The sequence below is a fragment of the Lissotriton helveticus genome, chromosome 10, assembly GCF_964261635.1.
Source record: "Lissotriton helveticus chromosome 10, aLisHel1.1, whole genome shotgun sequence".
In the NCBI taxonomy this organism is placed as follows: domain Eukaryota; kingdom Metazoa; phylum Chordata; class Amphibia; order Caudata; family Salamandridae; genus Lissotriton; species Lissotriton helveticus.
The window spans coordinates 341,069,469-341,094,302 of record NC_136071.1 but is presented as its reverse complement, the minus strand read 5'-3'; the positions used below and the strand labels follow the sequence as shown (position 1 = coordinate 341,094,302).

The following is a 24,834-nucleotide window of genomic DNA, read 5'->3' as shown; positions in this document are numbered from 1 at the left end:
TGTGACGTGGAATGTGAGGGGTATTCTGGACAAAATCAAGCGTGGGGCAGTGCTGCGTTGGGGGAAAAGAGAGATGGTAGATGTGCTGCTGCTTCAAGAGACTCACATGCTGGGCTCTAAGGCCCTTAGCCTCCAGAGGTTCGGGTTTCAGCAGGTGTACCATGCCGGTTTTACGAGGGGTTCGCGGGGGGTGGCTATCTTAGTACACCGCAGGTTGGCTTATGTGCATGACAAGCAGTGGATTGATCCTCAGGGCCGATATATCTTCATCAAAGGCCGGTTGGGTACTGAACAGGTGGTTTTTGGTAGCGTATATGCCCCCCCCCCTCTGCAGTGGGCTTTGTCTGAGCGGCTATTCGCGCTGTGGGATGAGATTCCGGAGGTCCTAACCATGGTGGGGGGCGACTGGAACGAGGTTATGGATGTAGGCCTGGATCGTCTGAGGCGGGTACCTGTGGTGTCGGATCCCCCCCACACTATTGCTCCCACCAAATTGCATGCGACTGCGAGTGGTCTGGGCTGGGTTGATGTATGGCGGCACTTTCATCCTGCTGTGCGTGAATTCACATATGTGTCGGCGGTGCATGGGTCCTTCTCGAGACTGGACTATCTGTTTGTGCCGGGTGCCTGTCTGAGTCGGGTCAAGGATGCTATGATACTTCCCAGGGGCCTGTCTGATCACTCCCCCGTCCTAGCTACCATGACCCTCCCCTCCACGAGACAGCCGTTTCGATGGCGGATGTCCTCTTGGCAGTTGCAGCGGCCTGAATATGTGCATCACCTGCGTGTGGCGATTGATCATTTCTGGCGCGAGAACTTGGTTGGAGATGTGAGTGCGGTGGTGGTGTGGGAGGCGCTGAAGCCCACGCTTCGGGGCGTGGATATAGCTTGGTGCGTGGCTGCCCGACGAAAACATCGGGAGGCCATAGTGACCGCCGCGGCCCGCGTGGAGGAGCTGGAGCAGCGTGGTCGGCTTGGGAGCGACGAGGGCATTGTGAGGCAGCTCTTGCAGGCCCAGCAAGCATACGCCTCTGTTCTTTATGAGGAAGCCCGGCAGGCGTGGCTCGCCACGCGCAGCAGGGTGTATCAGTGGGGCGACAAGTCCTGTACTATGCTGCATAGATTGTGCCAGGCGACCTTCCAGCCCCTGGTATTGCCGGGCCTTACTGCAGATGACGGTTCGGTCATGACCGACCCGGACTTGCTGGCGGCTAGCTTTGCCCGTTATTACGAGGCGCAATACGCTCCCCGGGATCATTTAGAGGCGAGCGAGATTTCCGCGTATCTTGACGACCTGCTACCGCAGGCCGTCCCCGATGAGACCAGAACCGCACTGGACGCCCCGCTTACGGCTGAGGAGCTCGGAGAGGCCCTTGGTCAACTGAATACGGGTAAGGCGCCCGGCCCGAGTGGCTACCCGAGTGAATTCTACAAAAAGTTTCACGTCCAACTGGGGCCCCACTATCGCTGTGCTCTAGAGGAGGCACGGGCTCGGGGAGAGCTGCCGCCGGATTGGCGTCATGCGGAAATCGTGGTATTTTTGAAGCCGAACAGGGCACCGGACCGACATGACTCGTACAGGCCGATTTCCCTTCTCAACATTGAGGCCAAGGTTCTAGCTAAGGCCTTGGCAAACCGCCTCCTGCCCCACGTTGCTGACCTAGTCCACCCTGATCAGGCTGGATTTATGCCTCGCAGGGCCACTCGCCATAATATTCGGCGGGCGCAGGCAGCAGTGGATGCTATGGGTGCTAGAGATGAACAGGCGGCACTCCTCCTAGCGGACATGGACCGGGCCTTTGATTCGGTGAGCTGGGCATATCTGTTCACACTGTTGGCCCGCCTCAACCTGGGGCCGGTCTTCCTGTCGTACATTCGTCTCCTCTACACCAACGTTACGGCCTCGGTCCGCGTGGCCGGTGCTACCTCTGGGCGCTTCCATGTGGGTCGTGGTACTCGGCAGGGTTGCCCGCTGTCCCCGTACCTGTTTGCCCTCGCCATGGAACCTCTGGCGTCGCGGATACGTGCGGATGACCGGTTGCGCGGTTTCGTTTGGAGTGAGGCTCTGGTGGATAGGATTGCACTGTATGCGGATGACGTCCTCCTCTTCCTTACGGATCTACGGCGATCAGGTCCCCGAGTTCTGGAAATCATGCGGGAGTTTGGCCGGGTCTCGGGCCTTCACCTCAACCTGAATAAATCGACCCTGTGGGTGCTGGGCGGTGGTGTGGTTGCTGACCCCTGGGCTGCTGAGTTGCGAGTGGCCTCGGACGGCCTAAAGTATCTGGGAGTTTTTCTCTCGGAGTCGCGGGCCGTGGCCTGGGCACGTGGAGTCTTGCCGGTGTGGGAGCGGGTTCAGGCTGATGTCAAGACATGGGCTAGAATGCCGCTTACTATCTTTGGGAGATCGGCCATCTTCAAGATGGTGGCGCTTCCGCGGCTCCTGTACCAAATTCAGAACTTCCCATACCCCATTGGCCTGGAGTGGTTCCGTCAGGTTAACTCAGTGCTGGGCCGCTTCCTGTGGGGGGGTGGTGCGGCCAGAGTGGCGTTGAAGACGTGCTTTCTGTCCGCATACAGTGGTGGCCTGGCCACCTCGGACCTCCTCTCTTACTACCAGGCTTCCCATCTGCTGGTCCTAAATGAATGGTGGTATGGTGATAGAGGAGATCCGGCTTATGCCCTGGAACGGTTGCTCATGGGTGACCGCACGCTCCACACGATTCTCTATTCCGCTCGCTTACGCCGTGCATTGCCATCGGTCACCGGAGTGGTCTTTGCGGTGTGGCGACAGTCATTGCGCCGCATGGGATGGTGGGGCAGGCTGACGGCTGAGACGCCGCTTTGGCACAATGGTTTGCTCCCGGAGCTGGCGGCCCTGACTGGGTTTGAGGGTTGGGAGGCCATTGGGATTACTCAGCTGGGCCAGGTTGTGTCGGGCACCACCCTCAGATCCTTTGAAGAGCTCCGTGCAGAGTTCCAAATGCCTCAGTCCCAGTTCTTCCGCTACCTCCAGCTGCGGCATGCCCTCGCCCCGAGCATTGCCGGTCTCGACTCCCTGCCGGAATTTAGTCCAGTAGAGGCCAAGGTATTTATGGGGGACTTGGGGGACAGGAAGGTCTCTAGGATCTACCAGACACTTGTAATTCATTGCTCCTCCACCCTACACTCCCTTCGGGAGGCGTGGGAAGTGGACGTGGGCCCCCTTGATGAAGACGACTGGAGGGAGGCACTGGAATCCCCACGTGGAACTGCCATTGCGATCCGGCTCCGGCTAATTCAATTCAAATATCTGCATCGTGCCTATTATACCCGTGAGCGGTTGTGGAAGGCTGGGTTGATTGCGTCCTCGGAATGCCTGCGTTGTGGAGTGGTGCCTGCCTCTCTGGTGCATACGGTGTGGTCGTGTGGCCGATTGACTGGGTTCTGGAGGGGCGTGTGGAGTTGTCTGGCTGAGGTCCTGGGCTGGGATCTTCCCCGTACCCACCGGCTGGGCCTCTTGCATATCATGGAAGGGATTGGTGGTAATGTATATAAGCGCCACTTGTTGCTATTGGGGCTGGTAGTGGCTAAGCGGGACCTGGCCCGAGCGTGGAAGTCAGTGAGGGCTCCCCCCTTGTCTGCGTGGAAGGCTGGGCTGGATTATTTCATGGGTCTGGAGAGGCCGATCTTTGAGGCGAGGGGGTGCCCGCGCAAACACTACAAAATTTGGAAGCGTTGGGCCGACTATCGTGGTCTGTCCTTGGACCCCCCGGCGGAGCAGGAGGAGGACATTTGATCGCAGTGACAATCTTGGCCCGCAGCGATAACGCCCTGGTGGAATTACACCCACATATTTCTCTTCCCTGTTGCTATATATACACGTGTGGTGGGGGGGGGGTTCTTAGAATGGGGGGGGGGGGTGGCGTTGGGGGTTAGGGTAGGGTGTTGGGGAATTTCTATACTAAGCCTATTCTGAATCTGTTTTATTATTTGCTGCCTGTGTAATTGCTATATTGATTTTGTTGTGGTGTTCTTGATGTGTGGAGATGCCACATTTGTGATGATCATTTGCTTAATAAACTTGGTTGTGAAAGAAAAAAAATGATGTTACACAATACATTATAAACAGGTTATATTCTGTATGAAAATAGGGCATGGATAAAAAGTGGCAATTGACATATTGTACAACTAGTGGATCCACCATATTTAGATAGGCCTAAGTACATATGATGATACAGCAACCAATGCTATCTGTTCTGATCTCTTAAGGATTTAGCCTGTACATAATAGGGTAAATGGTCTAGAGATTTCCTCAGATTCATTTAGACCTGTATTCACCGAGTCAAGAAGGTGTATCCTCTTGCATTCACGAAGGTTTAATGTGGATATCAAGTCAACTTCACTTGATTTTGGGAGAATTTTCTCAAGGACCCACCACCTTAGGCTGTCTGCTGAATATTGTTTATAATTATAGTGCCCCACTAAGGATGCACCCTTTATCTTGCATCATAACCTTGAGCAATTCTATAAAATTCTAGTTTGTACTTTTTGTCTGGTTCGGCTAACATGTGCCATGTCATAAGGACACATAATGATGTAAATGGCATCCTTAATATTACAGTTGGTATGATGATGATATGGGGATTATTAAGCGCTCGAATGCCGAGGTGTCTTGGCGCTGGGGTGTGTACGCAGGGACAGGGACTGAGCTAGATCTGCTCGGGGGTAAACAACCGAGTTTTCAAAGCTTTCCTGAAAGATACAAGATTAGGTTGCAGTCTCAGCGCCACTGGCAGTTTGTTCCACAATTTTGCTGCGAAGCTAGACAGGGACTGATGCAAAGCAGCGAGACTCCCCAGACTTTCGATGCCGCTTGGTGCAAACCACCTCTAATTCACCCTAAGATTAGCGATCAGAATAACGAGGCAGGCGCTGGCAATTGGAAGGCAAAGAACAGGTTTATTTTTTTTTCCAAAGGAGAACACATCACATCAGACACCGGGGCTATCTTCAGGAGGTGCTCCAACTGCATCTCTGTGGCATGGCCTTTTATATGCTTTTTAGTCAGTTTATTACATGTTCAAACCTTCCTGGCATCAGTTTATTGCATAGTCAAACATCCTTGGAATCCCCACCTCAAGCTAGTTCCCACACAGACCCAGCAGTAATCTTCCCTCCACCCAGATCGAACAGATGATCGATATCTCGCAGCTGGACATTCAGACAGGATCTAAAAGTACGTGGGATAAGTCAGATCTAAGGGTTCGTGTCTTTGATTAGATCAGGCCCCTTTATTGGTGAAACAAGCCCTGCCGTGTGCGGGTAATAAACTATGTCCACAGGGGTTGGTTAGTGCCTGGGACCGGATTGAGTGGCCAGGTGCAGGGAAGTGACTTTGGGGCATTGTCATGCTGACAAGGTTTTATGACCCTGACATGTGTTCAGGCTTGGTCAGAGCGCGGGGGATGATAGCGAGGTCGGGGTGACTCACAGGTGACCAGCAGAGTATGAAATGGCCGCGATATCTAAAATGGTTGCTGCTTACGCGCACGTAAAGGCCCCTACTAAGCAAGATGGCGCCGGAAATGTTCATATTTGTCATTTTATTTTCTACAGGACCTACCCCAAACATCTGGCCCTTCGAAACTTTGGGGTACAGATCAGGCCAAGACTGGCAGACCGAAGGTTTCGCGAGGGAGTGTAGAGCCTAAACATTTCCTGGCTATCATCTGAACCCCCACCATATCGTGCCTTGGGCATCAAGCAGAGCGCCTTAAATTCGATTATCTGCTGGGCGGGGTGCCAGTGTAGTGCCCTTATTCCCTGTGACGTAGGATGACACTTGGGGAGCTTTAAGATTAATCGTGCCCTGGCATTCTGCAGTGATTGCAGTTTGCTTATCTGGTTTTTATCGATACCCAGAAACAGCGCATTACAATAGTTCAATTTGGACAGAAAAAGGACCGCCATTACTGTCTTCTGTAGTTTGGGGGGGATGAAAGGAAAAATCTTGCGAAGGGTCTTTAACAGAAAAAAACTGGCAGACGTTAGACTATTAACCTATGCCGACAGATTGAGTTTATCGTAAAAAATGACTTAAAGATTCCTGACCTTCCTGACGTGGTGAGGGCATTCCCCGGCCTCCGACAGCCACCAGGAATTGTTCCATAGTGATATCCCATTGCCGAACTCTATCACTTCAGTCTTTTCTGTATTGATCTTCAGGAAACTTAGGCTCATCCAATTCATAATGTCCTTTAGACAGGTGTGAAAGCTGGCAGCTGATCTCAGGCCTATCCGACAGGGATATCACCAATTGTGAGTTGTCGGCGTATGACACAAATGTGAAACTGTTTCCTCGCAAGCATTGCCAGTGGCTTCACATAGACTTTAACAAGCGTCGGGGACAGAGCCGATGCCTGCGGAACACCACAAGGCAAATTGAAGCTGTCAGATTGTAAGCCATCCCAGCTCAAACTCTGTCTCCTGTCCTCTAAGAAGGAGGAAAGAAGGGCCAAAGCCAAATCCCCGATTCCTAACTCCCGTAGTCGCCGCACCAACACCGTGTGATTCACAGTGTCGAATGCGGCCGACAAGTCTAGGAGAACAAGAGTCGCCCTGCCCCCACCGTCCGCTACTCTCCGGATCCCCTCTGAAGCCACAATCAGAGCGGATTCAGTGGAGTGTCTTGGCCAAAAACCGTGTTGAGTAGGGTCCAGTAGCCTATTGCTCTCTAAATATTCAGTCAGTGTATTACTGACCGACTTTGAGAACCTTAGCTACAAAAGATAAACCAGAGATCGGAGGGTAGTTTTTATACTCGAAGGCTCGAACGTGGTCTTCTTCAAAATTGGCCTAATGCACACGCTCTTCCAGGCCGCAGGGTAGATCCCCGATGCCAGAACTTGGTTAATCAGGGGAGTGTGTATCTCACTAATCTTCTCGGCAGCCAAGTGCATAATAGCAGGGGGGCAGGGGTCATTGTGTGACCCAGATTTTATCGATTTTAGAAGGTTCATTACATCATCTGCAGGAAGAGGTTTAAAACAAGTTAACTTAGACTGCACTGTCTCCACCACAAGGGAAGATTGATTGTCAACTGCCAGAACATTTAATGGGTTGACAAGGCTATTATATATCACTTGCACCTTATTCTGAAAGAAGGCAGCAAGCGGATTACAAAAAGCCTGGTCAGGTTTAAAAGAATTAGCCTGCTGTGGTTTAGCTGAAAAAGTAACGGATTAAAAAAGTTCTTTGGCTGAGTTTCCTGCCTCTTTAATCTTTGCCGTAAAATATGTCCGCTTTGCTTCCAGAATAGCTTCCTTATACTGTTTCAGAACCCCATTGTAAGCAGATTTGTTCTCCTTGCTTTAGTCTACTCTCCAGAGGCGCGGAAACCTTCTGCATTCCACCTTTAGCTCTTTGAGTTCAGGGCCATACCAGGGTGTCACCAGCGGACGCCTCATGGCTATTCCAGTATGTTCTGGGGCAACCCAGTTGGCCGCCTTCAGGATCCACTCAGAGAGGAGGCCACCTCGTTGTCGCGGTCTAGTGTCGGATGGGAGTCTCCAAGTATTGTAAATAATTCAGGGTCTGTGCAGGATTTCATATAGGACAGGAGAACCTGTGAGAAAGCAGCTATGGGGACCATCAGCCGATACACCAATAGGCCCTGAAACTTGAAAGAATCTTTGAGCCTGGCGCAAAAACGCATTGCTTCAGCCGGGAGGTCCCCCACTGCTTCCACTTGAACCTTCAGAAAGGTCTTTATAAATAATAGCTATGCCCCCCCCTTTATTTCCTGGTCTGTCTTGATTACATAATGCATAGCTAGGTGGCAGGGCAGTATTCCAGTCCGGGACAGAGGTGTCGTTGGTCGACGTCTCTGTTAAGAAGACTATGTCTGGATTATGTGACTTTAATAACATTTCTAATTCATATTTATGCTTAATAACAGAGCATGTGTTAAGAAGTATGCAGTGGAGGCTATTTTCGCCTCTAGCCACAGAGCCTGTCATCGGCCCTTGATTTCTAAAGGTGGGAGGTGTATGATCCTTGACCAAAGATTCCGCCCGACTATCCCCCTCCGCTCCTTCAACTCCACCCCCGCCCCCCCCAGTCTGCATGATATTATCGAATACCCCCTTTCAACCGGTAGGAGCTGTTCGTGCAGAAAGACATTCCCATCTTACCCTCCATACTGAAAATGTCACGGTCTCTGCAGCGTTCACCACGAAGCTTCAACAATGCAACTCTGGAATACGCTTGGACCCAGGAACAACCAGGGGTCCTGGCGCTGGGCGCGCTCCAGGCGCAAATGGGCTAGCCTTTGGCGCGCCGCCAGAGTGGTTTTCAACGTCTAGGTGGGCGGGAGGACTACAACGCTGACCCAGGTGTAGGCGGGCCCGCTCTTACAGACGGGCACAGCGGGTCAGCGAGGGAATAATTACCGCAAGTCCCCTCCCAGGATTCTTGCCCCAGACACGCCCGGCCCCTGTAGAACATCCCGGAAACAAAAACTTCCCAACTCCCCTTCCTCAGGGCAGGTAGACATAGCCCCCCCCCCCTCGCATCCAAACCTTAAAACTGCAACGTTCTTCTAGTTGTGTGGTTGTGGTGGCTGTCGCCTCATTCCCAGAGCCTCTCTACTCCAAATCCCCAGAGCCCCTCTGACCCAAATCCCCAGTCTTATTGACGCAGGAGATCACCTCTCCATTCTCCCCTCCCCAGTATGCTTACCTAGTCCCTCTTAGTCCCCGCACCCTGCCACAACCTGTAAGAACTGGGGAAAGGATATAGTTTGAGAAGGTCTATAGCTCGTTTACCTTGCCAGTGCGCTGTCAATCCTGCTGGTCCACCGACAGCTGCGTCACTTTCGGCATCTCGGCTTCCGAGTCCTCTGCTGCACTCATTACTGAAGAGCTCTCTGAGCGACCGTCTTCTCCATTGGTTCGTGACGATCTAGGGCTGGATCCAGACTGACTGAGCTCCGCCACCGCTCTAAGGGCCTTACACCTTCCTTCCTGAGCTTCCAACGTGGTCAGTGCCCTTGCTGTGCCGCGGCTCGCACCTTTTCTCCCCGTCGGCAACCCTGGTGAGCTGCCTCTGGAAACTTGACCGGAGTCCAACCATTCCCAAGCGTCCTGCAGGGTCTAAAAATAAATGGTACTTTCTTCGGTCCAACCACACGTAGCCTAGCGGGAAATAGCATTGCATATGGGAGCTACAGCTGCCTCAGTTTCCTTTTCACCGCTGAGAACAAGGTTCTTTGTCTTTGAAATTCTCTGGTGAAGTCCAGGAACACCATTATTTTACTATTTCGTTTCTGTAGGTCAGATTCTTGCAAGGCCTGCTTATGGATATGGTCCCCGTCCCTAAAGTGCGGCAGACAGGCTATTATCGGCCTTGGCGGAGCTCCTGGCCTGGGCGCTTTTGATGGCACTCTATGCGCCCTTTCCAGCACGTAGAACGAGGATAGGTCCCGTTTGATCCAGTCCTCTAGAAATTGCACTACATCTTCGCAGCCTTCGTTTTTGAGTATCCCAACAAAGCGCAAATTATTTCTGCGCGATCCCCCTTCGCTATCTTCCGCCAGTATCTTTATTTTTTCCCTCACCACTGACAGATTGCTTCAGGTCCGTTATCTCCGCTGGGATATCTGCAAGCGCCAATCTGCGGTGATCATCCTTTAGGAGGCGGAGGTCGGTGCCAATAGCATTGATTTTTGTTTCAAGTACTTCACGAGACGCCGTAATGGCCTCCATAATGTCTGCCAGGTTGGGCCATGCAGGTGCGCTCTCCTTCCTGGCGTCTAAGGCGTCATCCTCATCATCCCGTAACAAAGCGGGAAACCCAATATACCCTTGGAGGCTTAGGCACGATAACTGATAAAAGGTACCAGCACCTACAAGGGATTTTGTTCAGTAGGATTATTTAAATTATTCAAGTCAATGACTTTGTATTAAGCTTCTACTGGTAGCTAATTGTGACAATCTAGGCTTCAATTCAATAGTTTTCAACTAGAGAAATCTGTAGTAAACAATTTTAGACAGATGTAAATTCTCAAAAAGTAAACAAATTTAATTTGTACAGACTGAAAAGGGGAACAAAAACTAACCCTTATCGAATTATTTAAACAATTCGTAAAGATATCAAGAATAAACAATGTCCCACAAAAATAGAGTTTACTTCATTTATCAAAAAATATATTTTTCATTTTATAACAATCACATCATACTTGTATATACAGTAAGTGTATTACTGAACAGATAGACGAAATACATAGTATGTATTGCCTCTAATTATTCCATCCTCCCCTGTTATAGTTTCGCCAGGTCCTCAAGTCCCCAAATTACCTTCTTCATTTTATATTCTTCCCCAGATATCCTAATCTCGACAAGACTGTTCCCCTTGAGTTGATGACTCTGTCCTACAGATAGTCCTATCTATATGGAATATTTCATCCTTGGAAAGTAGGTCAGTTTCTCCCTTCTATGTCTCCATCTTTCCTCTGTGCAGTGGGTTCAGACCAAGTTTATTTTCCCTATAATTCTAACTGTTCTTGGGCATCTTCACAAATCTGTTCCCATTCATATTGCACACTGGGTGACATAGTGTCTCCTCTACTGCGACCTATTAGTGGTGGTGATCTGTCTACCAGTCATCTTGCTCCATCTTTTTAATCATAAAACTTTGAAATAATATAAAGATTGATCTGGTCTGCTTGTTCCCACAGAATATTGTGTTTACACTGCATAGAGCCCGTTATAACATTTATGGTGACAGATGGCTCCTTACCACTGAATGAAAGTATCAATTCAGCGCCCTGATGAAGGATGGTTTAAAGTACATGATACCCCCGAAACGCGCGTTGGCGCATTTTCGTTGTTTATGTATGAAATATATTGTGAGTAATTTGTAATCTGTGTTTTTCTCTGTTTAATGTGACACTTGTTTTTTCACAATATATGGTTGTTTTTTGTATGTTATGTTTAAAGACATGTACCGACTTTGTATAGTTCTTTTTCTAGATGTTTGGGGCGCTTATGTTACATATGTATTTTGTCTATCTGTTCAGTAAAAAATATATTTTTGGATAATAAATGAAGTAAACTATTTCTGTGGGACATTGTTTATTCTGGATATCTTTACGAATTGTTTAAATAATTAGATAAGGGGTAGTGTTTGTTCTTTGTTGTTGCTTTCACTGGTTCCCCTTATTTACATTTTCAGGGACGCTGTCCTGTGTTATTTTGCAGAAAATTAATATCTTCAAATCATGAGTGTATGCATCTATTCCAAAATGATATCAAACTGAAAGAATATGTCCAGAAAAAACAAAGAACATTTTCTTGAATCAAAAAAGACAGACTGGGGAAATAGATGAATTTGTCGACGTCTCAGTCTCTGTGGCATGTATGTGCCGCTTGCAGTGACAGCGTTTCGCGTGAGGAGACTTAGCCTGTGTGCTGTGTTTGATGGAAGCGAGCAGCTACAACTAGCAAATCCTTTTGGATTGCACATATCAGACTCCCAAATTGCTGAATAATCGTTCAGAGTTCTTTCCAGTGTTTTGAGATCTGGAACATTCCTTTTAATAAAAAGTTGTTATTAGCTTGATTTATTAAAATTTTTATATGACCAGACCCAAGAGACCATTACCATTCTATACTCTTCGTCCTGAAGATGGTCTAAAGGACATTTATGCCACCGAGACCCTGTCCTCTCCCATACAGCCGCAGTTCTACGGCCTCCGCCGCAGTTTATTGTTTAGACCCCTCCCCGTAATCTGTGCTGGGGTACTTCAACTAACGATTCCTGTATTTTGCTGGGGGCCAGGATATTGCTGGATGGAGGATTCAGAGGCCGGAGCTCTGAGAATCACTCCTGTCTACATCGGTGTTAGTAAGTATAAACACGAATGTGTTTTGAAACCGTGGTGCACTGTTCAAATTTGCCCTTTAGGGTGCTTAATCCCTTCCATGCTGCCGCGATTCTGCTCCTGTGCTGAACATTTCAGCGATGGTGCGGTCATCACGGCCCCCAGCCGTCATCAGCACACGAGCACTGTAGTGCATGACGGCTGGGGGCCGTCATCAGCATGCAAGGGGTTAATCTGAATCACAAATTTCTTTGAATTTTTTTTTGAAAAAATGAATAAATTAATCTTCATCAGTGACCAATTTGCACTTATAATCAATAAACTTTCAAGTAACAATCTCAGAAATTCACAAATTACAACATTTGTATATTACTGTGTCAGCGACCAAATAAGCATGTTTTCAGTAATACCAAAATAAATTAGAAAAAGAAGAACAGCAATGCGTGTGCTGTATGCAACAGGGTTAATGAATAGAAGATATCTTTTGCAAAGTTTCTCAGTATTCCAGAGTAATTCTTTCAATCCGTCAATAATGCATCCACAACTTCCCACTTCCCAATGCATTTTGGTTAACAAAACACCTTCGTCAGGGAACACTGAAAAGATCATAACCATTTATGTTGCTAATTCTAAATGACTTCAAAATTTAAACATAAGTAATAAGACTAAACCATAAGTCATGCAACAATCGGTGTACATCAAGATACAAACGTCTTGTCATGCAACACTTTCTTGGTCCACCAGCGTTAATTAAACCAATTGCAGTTTGGCAATAACCATAAAACGAATAAAGGTTGTGCTCGTAACCAGAATGTTTTCACCTTGCGTATGAGAAAGTGCATTTCTAAATGTCAATTGCGACGTGCGATAGTGACCCAAAAAAAAAATATATATAAACTTCTGCACGTGAGAAAGTGAATAAAAACCATGCCGAGTGTTCAAAAAAAAACCTCAGTAGCTGCGCGCTTACCTGCCGCGGTAAGTCGCATAACACAGTGAATGTGTTTTCATGGGTATGTCTCAGATCTACAAAATATCAAACATGTTCGTGAACATATGTAATTTGCCACGTTTTTTGATATTATTGTAACGTCAGCATGTGACAAAACTTACATGACCAGTGGCTGAGCATCGTATATTGAAAATATTCGTGTTGATCCTTTCTCTTCTTAAACGCGTGACAGTTTGGAATGCACTGCGAAAATAATGCGCGTACTGTTTTAGATGTGCGTACTATTTTAAAGCCGCCTCTTCAAGTTCCCCAGTTATCGTTCCTGCGCCCCATGCTCCCAGCTTCTCCTTACCTACAGCTACGAAATAACGTCAGTCTTCAACAATATTAATCGGCAAATGTGAAAAGCCGAGCTAGCGCGCGCGGGTTCAATATACTTCCGGGTGTGCACGTGTGTAATGGAAATGAAAGACAAACTGTAGTCTGTCTTTCTGACTCAATGCGTTTAAATATATTATCTGATATGATGTAAATTATTATAAAAAGAACACGAAGTTAGTCTAGTAAAAAGAAAAGGTTTGGCTTGATTCTGTAAACAACGAATCAAGGTGACTGACAGAAGCGCACCACTAATTGTGTGTGTGCTCAATGAGTGCATTACTAGTGTGAGCCCTCCAAAAACTGTAGTAAATTATATAAATGAAGGCTTTCCATTCTGGTTATGTGTACAACGTTCAAAACATGGCATATTAATCATTATATTGAGCCCGCGCGCGCTAGCTCGGCTTTTGACATTTGCCGATTAATATTGTTGAAGACGGACGTTATTTCGTAGCTCTAGGTAAGGAGCAGCTGGAAGCATGGGGCGCAGGCACGATAACTGGGGAACTTGAAGAGTTGGATTTAAAATAGTACGCACATTATTTTCGCAGTGCATTCCAAACTGTCACGCGTTTAAGAAGAGAAAGGATCAACACGAATATTTTCAATATACGATGCTCAGCCACTGATCATGTAAGTTGTGTCACATCCTGACGTTACAATAATATCAAAAAACGTGGCAAATTACATATGTTCATGAACATGTTTGATATTTTGTAGATCTGAGACATACCAATGAAAACACATTCACTGTGCTATGTGACTTACCGCGGCAGGTAAGCGCGCAGCTACTGAGTTTTTTGTTTTTTTAACACTCAGCATGCTTTTTATTCACTTTCTCACGTGCAGTTTATTTGGGTTTTTTTTGGGTCACTATCACACGTCACAATTGACATTTAGAAATGCACTCTCTCATACACAAGGTGAAAACATTCTGGTTAAGAGCACAACCTTTATTCGTTTTATGGTTATTGCCAAACTGCAATTGGTTTAATTAACGCTGGTGGACCAAGAAAGTGTTGCATGACAATTATTATTATTATTATTATTATTAAACCATTTTATAACGCGCTCCATTACTGGGGAGTATCCTGGCGCGAAAGAGGGAAAAAGAACAGACAGCAGAGCACAGAGCAAGAAAAAAACACATCATATTGTACTCTTGAAGAGGTGAGTTTTCAGGTGTTTTTTGAATGCAGCCACTGTTGGCATGGAACGCAGATGGAAAGGGAGAGCGTTCCAGGCCCGGGCCACAATCACAGAAATCGACTGGCCACCAAGTCTGGCACGTTTAAAACGTGGAAGGGACAGTTTAAACAGAGTAGAAGATCTTAGGGTACGTGCAGGGACATAGCTGATAAATCTCTTTCTCAGATACAGGGGGCCTTGATCATGAGTTGCCCGAAACGCCAACACCAGAGATTTAAACACAATGCGCTGTCTAACAGGAAGCCAATGGAGCGTGCGCATCTCCGCGCGATCGCTCTTCCATCTAGGTATGTTAAATAATAGACGGACAGCCGCATTCTGAATAATTTGCGGGCGCTGCACCAGACGCTTGTATCTTGATGTACACAGATTGTTGCATGACTTATGGTTTAGTCTTATTACTTATGTTTAAATTTTGAAGTCATTTAGAATTAGCAACATAAATGGTTATGATCTTTTCAGTGTTCCCCTGACGAAGGTGTTTTGTTCACCGAAATGCATTGGGAAGTGGGAAGTTGTGGATGCATTATTGACGGGTTGAAAGAATTACTCTGGAATACTGAGAAACTTTGCAAAAGATATCTTCTATTCATAAAGCCTGATGTATACAGCACAAGCATTGTTGTTTTCTTCTTTTTCTCGTTTATTTTGGTATCACTGAAAACATGCTTATTTGGTTGCTGACATAGTAATTTACAAATGTAATTTGTGAATTTCTGAGATTGTTACTTGAAAGTTTATTGATTAGAAGTGCAAATTGATCACTGACGAAGATTCATTTATTCATTTTTTCAACAAAAAAAAAAAAATTGTGATTCAGATTAGGCACCCTAAAGGGCAAATTTTAACAGTGCACCTCGGTTTCAAAACACATTTGTGTTTATACTTATTGTCATTTTTTGACCCGGTAGGGGATAGTCAGGGATCTCTGGGGTAGCACCATTGTCAAAAAATGTGTTTAATGTAGAACAAAGATTAAGATTCTATTAAACTTATCTTACACACATTTGAATAGGTGTGCAGGTTGATATCACTTTTGTTGCATATTATATACATAGGTGTTAGGCCACGCCCCCTCCCAGTTAGTCTTGATATTTCCTCATGGACTTTAGTATATTGACCACTGCAAACAATGTGGGATTCCGAGACATAGGCAGCATTTTAATTCTTCATGATTGACAGTTGCATGGTAGTCAAAGTGCAGTGACTAATTTATTTTATTTCTGAGCTTTCATAGTTAAGCCCATGATTTTATTTATCATAGATATATGGCCAACAAATATAAAAAGCACAAAAAGTCAATCAAACACAAAAAATGCAAACCACATTCTGAAACAAGAACTTTATACGCTTATTTTCTGAAACAGACGTACCTGGCCAGATTCACGAGGCACAGCAGTGCATCAGCCTTCCAGCTCTCTCCTCTCTCCTCGAGCCCACTTCTCGCCGCACCCGCTTCGCGGGTGCCGCCTCGTCAGCAGGCGCTGACCGCTACATCAGCTGGGAGTAGTAACATCGGACCAAGGCGGAGGCGGTGAGGGGCGTGAGGCACCAGCGGGGCTGCGAGCGTGCGGGGACTTCATTTCCCAGAAGTCCCTGCAAGACCGACGTATAGCTTCCGGTCCGCTCTCCCTGCTGGCCCGCCCCCCGCCCATCAAAGGCACTTAAGAGCGTTCCTGCCCTGTAGCAAGCGGGACGCTTATTTTCTGAAACAGACGTACCTGGCCAGATTCACGAGGCACAGCAGTGCATCAGCCTTCCAGCTCTCTCCTCTCTCCTCGAGCCCACTTCTCGCCGCACCCGCTTCGCGGGTGCCGCCTCGTCAGCAGGCGCTGACCGCTACATCAGCTGGGAGTAGTAACATCGGACCAAGGCGGAGGCGGTGAGGGGCGTGAGGCACCAGCGGGGCTGCAAGCGTGCGGGGACTTCATTTCCCAGAAGTCCCTGCAAGACCGACGTATAGCTTCCGGTCCGCTCTCCCTGCTGGCCCGCCCCCCGCCCATCAAAGGCACTTAAGAGCGTTCCTGCCCTGTAGCGAGCGGGACGCTTATTTTCTGAAACAGACGTACCTGGCCAGATTCACGAGGCACAGCAGTGCATCAGCCTTCCAGCTCTCTCCTCTCTCCTCGAGCCCACTTCTCGCCGCACCCGCTTCGCGGGTGCCGCCTCGTCAGCAGGCGCTGACCGCTACATCAGCTGGGAGTAGTAACATCGGACCAAGGCGGAGGCGGTGAGGGGCGTGAGGCACCAGCGGGGCTGCGAGCGTGCGGGGACTTCATTTCCCAGAAGTCCCTGCAAGACCGACGTATAGCTTCCGGTCCGCTCTCCCTGCTTGCCCGCCCCCCGCCCATCAAAGGCACTTAAGAGCGTTCCTGCCCTGTAGCGAGCAGGACGCTTATTTTCTGAAACAGACGTACCTGGCCAGATTCACGAGGCACAGCAGTGCATCAGCCTTCCAGCTCTCTCCTCTCTCCTCGAGCCCACTTCTCGCCGCACCCGCTTCGCGGGTGCCGCCTCATCAGCAGGCGCTGACCGCTACATCAGCTGGGAGTAGTAACATCGGACCAAGGCGGAGGCGGTGAGGGGCGTGAGGCACCAGCGGGGCTGCGAGCGTGCGGGGACTTCATTTCCCAGAAGTCCCTGCAAGACCGACGTATAGCTTCCGGTCCGCTCTCCCTGCTGGCCCGCCCCCCGCCCATCAAAGGCACTTAAGAGCGTTCCTGCCCTGTAGCGAGCAGGACGCTTATTTTCTGAAACAGACGTACCTGGCCAGATTCACGAGGCACAGCAGTGCATCAGCCTTCCAGCTCTCTCCTCTCTCCTCGAGCCCACTTCTCGCCGCACCCGCTTCGCGGGTGCCGCCTCGTCAGCAGGCGCTGACCGCTACATCAGCTGGGAGTAGTAACATCGGACCAAGGCGGAGGCGGTGAGGGGCGTGAGGCACCAGCGGGGCTGCGAGCGTGCGGGGACTTCATTTCCCAGAAGTCCCTGCAAGACCGACGTATAGCTTCCGGTCCGCTCTCCCTGCTGGCTCGCCCCCCGCCCATCAAAGGCACTTAAGAGCGTTCCTGCCCTGTAGCGAGCGGGACGCTTATTTTCTGAAACAGACGTACCTGGCCAGATTCACGAGGCACAGCAGTGCATCAGCCTTCCAGCTCTCTCCTCTCTCCTCGAGCCCACTTCTCGCGGCACCCGCTTCGCGGGTGCCGCCTCGTCAGCAGGCGCTGACCGCTACATCAGCTGGGAGTAGTAACATCGGACCAAGGCGGAGGCGGTGAGGGGCGTGAGGCACCAGCGGGGCTGCGAGCGTGCGGGGACTTCATTTCCCAGAAGTCCCTGCAAGACCGACGTATAGCTTCCGGTCCGCTCTCCCTGCTGGCCCGCCCCCCGCCCATCAAAGGCACTTAAGAGCGTTCCTGCCCTGTAGCGAGCAGGACGCTTATTTTCTGAAACAGACGTACCTGGCCAGATTCACGAGGCACAGCAGTGCATCAGCCTTCCAGCTCTCTCCTCTCTCCTCGAGCCCACTTCTCGCCGCACCCGCTTCGCGGGTGCCGCCTCGTCAGCAGGCGCTGACCGCTACATCAGCTGGGAGTAGTAACATCGGACCAAGGCGGAGGCGGTGAGGGGCGTGAGGCACCAGCGGGGCTGCGAGCGTGCGGGGACTTCATTTCCCAGAAGTCCCTGCAAGACCGACGTATAGCTTCCGGTCCGCTCTCCCTGCTGGCTCGCCCCCCGCCCATCAAAGGCACTTAAGAGCGTTCCTGCCCTGTAGCGAGCGGGACGCTTATTTTCTGAAACAGACGTACCTGGCCAGATTCACGAGGCACAGCAGTGCATCAGCCTTCCAGCTCTCTCCTCTCTCCTCGAGCCCACTTCTCGCCGCACCCGCTTCGCGGGTGCCGCCTCGTCAGCAGGCGCTGACCGCTACATCAGCTGGGAGTAGTAACATCGGACCAAGGCGGAGGCGGTGAGGGGCGTGAGGCACCAGCGGGGCTGCGAGCGTGCGGGGACTTCATTTCCCAGAAGTCCCTGCAAGACCGACGTATAGCTTCCGGTCCGCTCTCCCTGCTGGCCCGCACCCCGCCCGTTACGCCCCCTACTTAACAACATCCTACTCCCGCAGCGCGGGACGCAGCCCGGGCGAAGACTGGGCAAAGACAGGGCCGTTTGAGGCCGTTCGAGGACGGCAGACGACGGCCTCGGCACAGAACCCTAGCATCCTTTTTTTTCTCCATTACCCGTAAGGTAGGCGGACCAGTGATTCTCATCTCACTTTATAACATAGAGTGGCGACCCACAGCAATTATTGTCCACCTCCTGTCAGGCCCACGTCGCAGTATTTTGCTTCCCATCGCAGATGTCCACCATGCGTACTAGAACTAGAAGCAATACTAAAAAAGCCGCGTCCGTGGCTCAAGTGACTGGTCCCATAGATCACTTCATCTCCCGGGTAAATGAAACCATTGACAAGAGCATTATTTTGTTGGAAAAAAGAGTTTCCCTGGATCTCATGAACGCTAAACGCTCATCTCTGGGCTCTATTGCAACTGCAAGCTCCCCCTCCCACCAGACCGCTAATAATCGTTCTCTACCCTTACCCATAACGGCTGCCCCCACATTGACTGTCCCGAACGCTGTTGACCTATCTGTGACTCATTCGGACTTCGATCTGTCATATGTTGACCTTGAGGCTACCCCAGATTTAGAAGCATGCCAAGCACCTGATAAGTCAGAGCAGAGTGCACTTAGCTATCCCCATATACCTGATACAGGAATGATTCCAAAACTGACAGAATCAGGGAGAGGCACCACCACTTCCATCAAGGCTGCGCCCAAGACTAAAGAAAAACCCAAAGTAAAAGTAAAAAATCACAACTTGATCACACCTATCCCCAACTCTGTGTCAGGCATACCTTGCTGGGTTGAAAACATGGTAATTGACCTTAAATCTGATCTCGAAGCAACTATAGCTGCACAAATCAAACCCTTAATATCCAAGCTTGACAGACTTACGTCACTTATCAATCTGAAATGTGGTACCAAGACATGCGGGATTGGGCCTTCACAACTGCACGGGGCAAAAGAAGTACTTTCCAAAAACACACCCCGTACCAATCAGGTAACAGACACATTGATCAAGTCCAATATTCCACTAGCTACGAAGGTACCAGCTGTACAGCTTCAAACCCAAAAAGGGAATAATTTAGATCACTCCCCATCCACCCCTGTTCCCGCAGGTTCAGCTTCAGCAACTCAAACAGCCCAGAAAACTTCTACAGGTCCAACTAAAACAGACAACATCCAACTTAAGGGTATAAATGGTTACATTACAACTCCAGCAGCACTTTCCTCCTTAGATAATCCTCAAGACCTTAAGACAAAGCAGGTTCGCCCTAAAATAATCAATCTGCCGCCGGAAGCTTCCCCCTTCGTGGTCGTTTTAACGGCCGTACCTCCACTGAAGGAGGATGTCAGAGAAACTTTCGCAGAGCTAAGGAATAAATGTGCGCAGTGGCTCCAACTGCATATACCCTTACCCACTCATATTAGTGGTCAGATCTTTTCTGTACGTAGAGGCGACTGGGTGGGCAGGAACACGAAGACCATAGCGGGTGATGTTATCACCATCAAATTTAGGGAGATAGGGGCAGCAAATTATATCTGCAACACACCCAGCAGTGGACCTGCCACCCAAATAAACCCACTTCCCTAGTGTTATTTTTTACCCACACCCCCCAAGACAAAACTTTTCCAATTCCATCTTCCCAGCAAATAGGGGGTTGTCACACCCCTCAGAATACCCCATGTATCAGTGGCAGCAACCCCCACATACCTCACGATTTCCACAAATACCACCACACACAACTTTCCAGTGGCAACAACCCTCTCAACCTTCATAACCCTCCGACCCTTTTTCCCAACAGTGGCAGCAGCCTCCTCAACCCACACATTATTCCACTCACCAGTGGCAGCAACCGTGGCAAGGACGGCCCCCTCCTTTCAACCCACTAGGTCTTAATCATCAAGGCAGAGAAAGGGACGAATGGAGAGGACAAGAACAGTGGCGAAATCACAGCGACCCCCCACGTTGGGATGGTTGGAACGGCCTTCTCCTAACAAATAAGTATAGTGCTCTAGAGTCTGTCGATTGACCACCACAGCCAGAAGAACAGCCTTTAAATACCACAGACCCAATGGTATCTTTGGACCCCTCTCTAACCCTGGTAGACCCAGAGATTTGTAATGGACTTCAAAAAGTTAAAATCATTCAAAACAAACCAACAACCTTAAGCCTGATCTCTTGGAATGTCGCAGGGTTAAGGACAAAGGTGGAGGATGGGACAATCATGTACCACGCGCGCAGACATCAAATAATCTGCCTACAGGAGACGTGGTCACAACTAGAACAGCATTTACAGGGGTATAAAACATACTTTTCCCCTGCGTCAGTTGGACAGAGGGGTAGACCAAAGGGTGGATTAAACATTTATGTAGCTAACACCATCCAAAACACCAAAATAAATATCATTGAACTGGATTCTAACTTCCAGATCCTCGGTCTCTCCTCATTGAAAAAAGAGTTCGTAGTTATTATTAATTTTTATAATAACCTTGACGAACCAGACTTTCAGAGAATTCTGGATCACCTCCACAAAAAACTAACTACCCTTAGACAGAAACAAGGAGTAAAAGGTGCGGTAGCTATAATATGGGTAGGCGATTTTAACCTACATCCATGTACCCAACCCAAGCAAAAATGTCAGGGTATGGTGACAGAGGAAGGTCTTTCCCTTATCCACTTCTCACATAACAACATGGGCAGAATAATGAATGATCTCCTATCAGACCTGGACCTCCAGGTAGCAAATACTTTGGATTATGGAACCAACTCACTAGCACCAACCTATATAGGAAGAGGTTTCAGCACTACGGTTGACTTCATAATAATATCAGCAACCCTACAATCTAGAGTAAAAAACTTTGAAGTCATACCGAACTCCCAAAGTGATCACGCCATATTAAAAATGGAAGTGATAATAAACCATCAACAGTCTCCTCCTATGATAATAGCTAGCGCTCTGACCCAGGAAAATATAAGCATGGACAAACTAAATGGGTATACAATAAAGTGGGGCAAGATAAATCCAGAGGAACTCACTAAAGATCTGATAGAGTTTGTGTACCCCCAAATTAAGAACTGCCTGGATATGTCGACAGAAGATGAGGAACTTCTTAACAACTTTGCTCAAATAATGGCCAAAATAAAGGTTCTACTCACTGCAAAACAGAAAGCCGGACCACATCGATTAAAAGGTTGGTTTAATCAAGAGTGTACCAAGGCCCACACAAAACTTAAATTAGCCCTAAACAAAGACGAAAGAGACCCTCGTACCATATCTATCCTAAGAAGGGAATACCATAAAACCAGAAAAAAGAGAAAAGAGGAACTTAAGCAAACCCTTTGGAATGAACTCCATGTCAGTGCACAGGAGAAAAACACTCAAGCCTTCTGGAGAATACTAAGAACTCCCTTTCTGGCTGATGACACGATCCCAAAAATTGAAGTTACAATAGAGGCAGCAGAATGGGTAGCTCATTTTACTAACATCTTTCAAAAATCATGCTCCGACGAAGAAACAGAAGAGGAAAAAGAAATACCTCCAATATACCCTATAGACTTAAACTTTGAAATTTCCGAGATCCTTCTGGCACTGAAGTCAACCAAAAATGGAAAAGCCCCAGGCCCAGATGGAGTCCCGGCTGACTTTTTTTTTTAAATACAAAATAGATCTTTGGGCCCCGATCATCACAAGGGTGTGCACTGCAACTGCAAAGAAAGGAATCCTGGACTCATGGAAAACTTCCATTATGGTACCGATATTTAAGAAAGGTAACCGCCAAGATCCCGGTTGCTACCGCCCAATTTCTTTGCTGGATTCATTGGGGAAGATGGTAGGCAGAGTGATCCTGGAACGACTTCAGGATTGGGTGGAGGAGAGAGGTATATTATCCGACCTACAATTCGGTTTTAGAGAGGGACTAGGAACCGTGGAACAAGCCCTGAACCTCTCGGTTATTTTTGGAAAATACGTGCAAGCCAAAAAAGAAAAACTTTATATGATTTACGTGGACTTGTCCGCGGCTTTTGACTGTGTCTCTCATACTAAACTATGGTCCCTTTTAGCCCAAATGGGGGTAGATCCCCCACTGTTTAACTTTCTAAGGGAACTGTACTCCAATCCTTCCGTAAGAATCCGATACGGCACAAAGGGAGAACTGACAGCGTCATTCAGAGTGGAGCGTGGGGTCAGACAAGGATGTGTCCTGGCGCCCTTCCTTTTCTCCCTCTACACTAACAACTTGGAGGTAGAGCTTCTGAAGGGCGCCCGGGATCTCCCACAGGCCAAACATCGCCTGATCCCCGCTCTGCTCTACGCGGATGACGCTGTCCTTCTGGCACGAACTCCTTGCGAACTTCAAAAGTCCCTGAACAGATACTCCCAATTTATGAGAACCCTAGATCTTCACATTTATGTGAAAAAGACTTTCGTGATGTCAGCCGGGGTCGGGAGAAAACATCAGAAAACCATTATTCTAAACACCCAAAAAATAGACCCCACAACCGAATACTGCTACCTAGGAGTTACAATAGACAACAAACTCTCCTGGAAAAAGGCAGTGGAAGCCAGGAAACACTGCTTTAAAAGAGCATTAGCAGCATTGGTGACGTTTACACAAAAATTGGGAAAACGACCACCCATGGAACTGTTGACAATATACAAAGCTAAATGTCAATCAACAGCTTTATACGGAGCAGGCTTATGGGGTCATACGGACGTCACCTCTCTGCAAGTAACAGAAAATAACTTTTTCAGATTTCTCCTGTCAGCCCCAAAGCGATCTTCGATCTATGCCTGCCATACAGAACTGGGCGTCCCACACATCGAAGATCTTGCAAAAATACAACCATTACTCCTATGGCGCCGCATTTGGGTTTCAGAAAAGAACGAACTCACCAAGGCGATTCTGGCTGATGCAATGTCCTTGGACCATGCTTTAAAAATTAAATGGCTGGCCTACATTAGGAACTTCTTCACCGACCTCGGAGTACAGCAATACTACCTAACTCCTGAAAAAATTGCAGAACTCACAAAGAATAATCTAAAAACATTAGCTCTGGGACACTTGGAAAATTTAAGATTACAATCAGAAGTAGGGAAACAGTCCGTTCAACATGCAATAACGGTTCAATCCACCTCTTCAATTCAGCCCTACTTAACCCTCAACATTGGTACTTTTGATCGCTACCTTCTGATAAGATTCAGACTAAACTTATTTCATAAGCTGGTAGCTTTTCCAACCCCAAACGTCTGGGATTCAAATCCATCTTTATGTCCATGTGACGAAAAATCAATACAATCCACCCTTCATACTGTTTTGTTCTGCAAATTTTATCAAGAACTCCGTAAAGTTTGGCTACTGACTCTCCTAAAATCTTGGGGTCTTAGACAATGTCGACCAGCCATGTTGAGCCTGCAGCTCTTGGACACTGAAGCCACCTGCTACCATGTTCTCAACTTCTTGAAGTGTATATACAGACACAGAAAAAATCTTTAAATTAACAGTATTGAACAAATTAATTGTTTTTTAAAAATTAGATATGCAATTTTTCATGTTATCCGTAATTTATCTTGCACTGCATATTTTATTATGTACCGCTTTTATGGATTCTTCAAATAATCCGAATAAAGTTTATTATTATTATTATTATTATTATTATTATACTTTAAAATACACTAAATTAATTAAGAGGTGATGGACAGAGAAATATAGTCTACAGTGTACCGGACAATGAGCGGCATGGCGCCAAGAATAAATAAATAAATATATCCATACACACACCCACACACACACCTACATACATACACACAATATGCGGGACCACATTTGATCAAACCAGTGATCAACAAAGGCCATATATCCATTTATATGACATAGTTAAACAAGTCAGACAGAGTTTTTTTTCAGTACAAACACTTAAGCAAGTGAGTGCTAAACAGAAGAAAACACGTTTAAAAGTCTCGAGGTCAGCAATTAATTGGATAGCAAGCCATGCACCAAGATATAAAGTCAGCAATATAGCTCAGTGGGCTCAGATCTCTTGGTAGAAAAAAGGCAGCCCGCTTTTCAAGAGTTCAAATCCTACAAGGCCAATTCAACACTATATGCTGCTAATGTGGATAAAACAAGAATCGTTTAGGGGAATACTAATGATCATCTTCCAATCAACTGTCAAAAGACGTAGAATCCGAATTGTTCACGATATAGCTGGTAACTTATGCACACGAGATCAGTGTTTTTAAGAACTGTAATAGGTAAACTACAAGGTGGAAGGCCAGTTTCATAAATATCAGATTCTTCCTCT

The 24,834-nt window shown here is 47.8% G+C and overlaps 1 protein-coding gene across 30 annotated transcripts in view; it reads right to left on the bottom strand.

Moving 5' to 3' along the window:
* The window catches only part of MAP4 (microtubule associated protein 4), a 1,839,191-nt gene that overhangs the window by 1,792,529 nt on the left and 21,828 nt on the right, over positions 1-24,834 (bottom strand). The gene's annotated exons all lie outside the window — the stretch shown is intronic.